Genomic DNA, 5,523 nt, shown 5'->3' on the forward strand with positions numbered 1-5,523 from the left:
GAAACACACCTTCGCCTTTTGTCATAGTTACACTTTCCTTATCCTTATAAAAGCGGGCCTTGCAGCTTTAAGTGGATGGTGGTCCGTAAATATGGGCTTCCTCTATGTGGTTCTCAAGTTCTCTGTCGTGTCTCTTTTCGCGCCATTAGAGAAGGCATATTAAACCAATCCAACTTTACCAAGAAGGCCTGTGTGACTCGCCCTAACGCATTCTGTAACAACGTTATCCATGATTATTTTTAGTAGTACTCAACAAAATAAAATGGTCAGCGTATTCAATATTCATGTTGACTATGTGTCGGAGTAAACACGCCGCTATTGACAGCTAACACTCATCGTTATTGACAGCTAACACTCATCGTTATTGATAGCTAACACTCCACTTCGGCTTCATCGTTCAAGCCGAAGTGGAGGAATATACTATATATATATATATATATATATATATATATATATATATATATATATATGTGTGTGTGTGTGTGTGTGTGTGTGTGTGTGTGTGTATTTGTAATTGTAGGCCTCAGTATACAAGGCGTGAAGCTGAAGGCCGTACGGAAATGTGTCGGTGTGTAGTTTACGCAACATCACCGCCTTTTTTTGTTGGAAAGCTTGGGGCACATATTGCATTTTTTTTTAATTATTCCGACGTTGTGGTGTAGACGTGCTTCCAACATTGTACATCGGTTAGCTGAGCACCGCGTCTTCCCGGCGACAAAATTTTCCTTTCCGATCAGTCGAAAGGAGCGCTTGAAAAATCTGTACGGAGTTTGATGTCACACCTACTGACTGCGCTTATGCAGTCCGCACTTTTATGCCACAGATATTATAGCAGGCATGTTCTTGGTATCCACAGAAAATGCACAACGGTAACCACGCGACCGCTCTGACGCCTTCTCTCAGGGGCGTGGACGCCACGCTGCGCAAATGAATGGGAACCGTTGCTAAGAAAAAGGAGAGAATTCCAAACCAAAATCCACTTTAGAGTTGGCATTGAAATTATATTGAAACTTCACCCTTTAGAAACATCGACGGAAACGTGTAACACGGTAGTAATACAGCTCTAGGTCTCTGAGAAGTTTGATGGTTTCAATGGGAAACCCATTGAAATAATGGAACAGCTGAGAAATTTAAAGCATGGTGATCACAGTAGTCCGACTTCCCGAATTTCAACGTAATTAGAATTCATAACAGTGTTTTAATGGTAATTATTAGAATGACGGCTCTGTCTATTTTTTACGCAGGCCCTGCGTGAAAGGGCGCTAGGAGTCTCGCACACCTCAAGTCCTGTATTTCTGTTGCTGCCGAGTTGATGGCGATGTCACCGCCGAATGCTTGACGCTTCATGCCACTTCATTTTGAAGTTGTGCAATGAACAGGCAGATCGGCTAAAAAGTGGCCAGTACTGTATCTTGTGGGCTCGTTAACCATATTAAGAGTGAAACTCAGGAATAACTCCGTGGCTATGTCGTTGCGTTGCAGAGCGCGAGGTCCGGAGTCGGATTCCGGCCGCGGCGGTCGCATTTTGTGGGGACAGAATGCCAAAACCCCGTGTTGCTTAAAGTGCATTGTGTGCGTGTTAAATAAACTTAGGTGGCCGAAATTACTCTTCAGTCTTCAACTACGGCACACCTCATACCCAGATCATGTTGAGTCGATGCGAATTCTGGTACGAGATTGACGTGTACCACTCCTTCCTTGCCTGGCTTTTTTTCGGGGGAGTTGGAATTAGTTGCTTTATGTTTTCTGATGACTGGAGTACCTCATGAAAGGTGTCACGTTGCTGTGTTTGTTAATTTTCCCCTTGCCTTACACTTAGTGGTTGTTATTTTTTAGGCAACACCATTTCGAAGTGTTGTCTTCTTTTATCGCCATCTCATTACGTCTCTTATATTTAGGTCACTATAAATAGCCCGCGGCCCTGAGTCCCCAGCAGCTGCGAAGCAACTGACCGCGGCGGCGGTCAGACCTGCGATGCTGCAGAGGGTGCAGAGGGTGAGAATCCCTGGCTCCGGACAGGCCGCCACCGGAATATGAACGTGGCAACGTTTAACGCTAGAACGTTATCTAGTGAGGCGAGTCTAGCAGTGCTATTGGAGGAATTAGAGGCCAGTAAATGGGATACAATAGGGCTCAGTGAAGTTAGGAGGCCAAAAGAAGCATATACAGTGCCAAAAAGCGTTCACGTCCTTTGCTACCGGGGCTTAGCAGAGAGACGAGAACTAGGAGTCGGATTCCTGATTAATAAGAGCATAGCTGGTAACATACAGGAATTCTATAGCATTAACGAGAGGGTGGCATGTCTTGTTGTGAAACTTAATAAGAGGTACAAAATGAAGGTTGTACAGGTCTACGCCCCTACATCTAGTCATGATGACCAGGAAGTCGAAAGCTTCTATGAAGACGTGGAATCGGCGATGGTTAAAGTCAAAACAAAATACAGTATACTGATGGGCGATTTCAATGCCAGGGAAGGCAAGAAGCAGGCCGGAGACAAGTCAGTGGGGGAATATGGCATAGGCTCTAGGAATAGCAGAGGAGAGTTATTAGTAGAGTTTGCAGAACAGAATAAAGTGCGGATAATGAATACCTTTTTCCGAAAGCGGGTTGGCCGAAAGTGGACGTGGAGGAGCCCGAATGGTGAGACTAGAAATGAAATCGACTTCATACTCTGCGCGAACCCTGGGATCATACAAGATGTAGACGTGCTCGGCAAGGTGCGCTGCAGTGACCATAGGATGGTAAGAATTAGAATTAGCCTTGACTTGAGGAGGGAACGGAAGAAACTGGTACATAAGAAGCCAATCAATGAATTAGCGGTAAGAGGGAAACTAGAGGAATTCCGGATCAAGCTACAGAACAGGTATTCGGCTTTAACCCAGGAAGAGGACCATAGTGTTGAAGCAATGAACGACAATCTTATGGGCATCATTAAGGAGTGCGCAATAGAAGTCGGTGGTAACGCCGTTAAACAGGAAACCAGTAAGCTATCGCAGGAGTCGAAAGATCTGATCAAGAAACGCCAATGTATGAAAGCCTCTAACCCGACAGCTACAATAGAACTGGCAGAACTTTCTGAGTTAATCAACAAGCGTAAGACAGCGGACATAAGGAACTATAATATGAATAGAATTGAACAGGCTCTCAGGAACGGAGGAAGCCTAAAAGTAGTGAAGAAGAAACTAGGAATAGGCAATAATCAGATGTGTGCGTTAAGGGACAAAGCCGGCAATATCGTTACTAATATGGATGAGATAGTTCAAGTGGCTGAAGAGTTTTCTAGAGATTTATACTGTACCAGTAACACCCACGACGATAAGGTGAGAGAGAATAGGCTAGAGGAACTTGAAATCCCACAAGTAACACCGGAAGAGGTAAATAACGCCTTGGGAGCTATGCAAAGGGGGAAGGCAGCTGGGGAGGATCAGGTAACAGCAGATATGTTGAAGGATGGTGGGAACACTATCCTAGAAAGGTTGGCCGTCCTATATACACAATGCCTCATGACCTCGAACGTACCGGAATCTTGGAAGAACGCTAACATAATCCTAATCCATAAGAAAGGGGACGCCAAAGACTTGAAAAATCATAGACCGATCAGCTTACTGTCCGTTGCCTTCAAAGTATTTACTAAGGTAATCGCAAATAGAATCAGGAGTACCTTACATTTCTGTCAACCAAAGGACCAGGCAGGATTCCGTAAAGGCTACTCAACAATAGACCATATTCACACCATCAATCAGGTGATAGGGAAATGTTTGGAATATAACCAATCCTTATATATAGCCTTCATTGATTACGAAAAAGCATTTGATTCAGTCGAAACCTCAGCAGTCATGAAGGCACTACGGAATCAGGGTGTGGATGAGCCATATGTAAATATACTGGAAGATATCTATAGCGATTCCACAACCACCGTAATCATCCACAAAGAAAGCAACAAAATCCCAATAAAGAAAGACGTCATACAGGGAGATACGATATCTCCAATGCTATTCACAGCATGTTTGCAGGAGGTATTCAGAGACCTGGAGTGGGAAGAATTGGGGATAAAAGTTGATGGAGAATACCTTAGCAACTTGCGATTCGCTGATGATATTGCCTTGCTTAGTAATTCAGGAGACCAATCGCGATGCATGCTGACTGACCTGGAAAGGCAAAGCAGAAGGGTGGGTCTGAAAATTAACCTACAGAAAACTAAAGTAATGTTTAACAGTCTCGGAAGAGAACAGCAGTTTACTATAGGTAGCGAGGCACTGGAAGTGGTAAGGGAACACATTGACTTAGGGCAGGTAGTGACCACGGATCCGGATCATGAGACTGAAATAACCAGAAGAATAAGAATAGGCTGGGGTGCGTTCGGCAGGCATTCTCAAATCATGAACAGCAGGTTGCCACTATCCCTCAAGAGGAAAGTGTATAACAGCTGTGTCTTACCAGTACTCACCTACGGGGCAAAAACCTGGAGGCTTACGAAAAGGGTTCTGCTGAAATTGAGGACGACGCAACGAGCTATGGAAAGAAGAATGATAGGTGTAACGTTAAGGGATAAGAAAAGAGGAGATTGGGTGAGGGAACAAACGCGGGTAAATGACATCTTAGTTGAAATCAAGAAAAAGAAATGGGCATGGGCCGGACATGTAATGAGGAGGGAGATAACCGATGGTCATTAAGGGTTACGGACTGGATTCCAAGGGAAGGGAAGCGTAGTAGGGGGCGGCAGAAAGTTAGGTGGGCGGATGACATTAAGACGTTTGCAGGGACAACATGGCCACAATTAGTACATGACCGGGGTAGTTGGAGAAGCATGGGAGAGGCCTTTGCCCTGTAGTGGGCGTAACTAGGCTGATGATGATGATGATGATAATGATGAAATAGCCCCACAAACATATGAACAAGAGCACCTCAAAATTTACGGGCTGGTTCCTAACCTAAAGTGTTAATTCCGTGCTGATTGACAGACAGAGGCTAAATGACCCATGAAGATGATTTATGGCATTCGTGTCTGCGCTTCAAGTTAGAGCAGTTCTGCCAAATGATTTACTTATTGACGCTTTGCTTCGAAGCATAAAAAGAGTACCAGTCATTCACCAGGTCAAAAAACACAATTGTCATACATCTCTGTTTTCGGTTAGCATACACCACCTATTACCAACAAGGCGGCCGCAGAAGCCGATGTTTAAGTGTTAAAGGAACAGTGAAAGAAGAAACAAAGCTGCCTGTCAGTAGCAAGTACTTAATCGACGATGGCAACTTCGTCACTGTGTACATTGCTTGTTTAGACGGTTTCTCTGGCTAACTCTATCGCGATACTACCCAACTCAAACCTTTGAGCTTTCTTGCGTTGCCGCAGCGTTTGCTCGTTACGAGTCAATTCCAGGTTTTGCAACACCACTAAACTAAGTTTCACATCGCGCTTACAGAGAGAGAAAAAGAATAAATTTTCAGTGGTTTAGGCCCGCTTCTCCTTGCCCGAGGTGGAAGATATTCCTAGTCCAGAAGACTGCGCAGTTGCGCGGCCAG

The sequence above is a fragment of the Dermacentor andersoni genome, chromosome 7 (assembly GCF_023375885.2).
Source record: "Dermacentor andersoni chromosome 7, qqDerAnde1_hic_scaffold, whole genome shotgun sequence".
NCBI lineage: Eukaryota > Metazoa > Arthropoda > Arachnida > Ixodida > Ixodidae > Dermacentor > Dermacentor andersoni.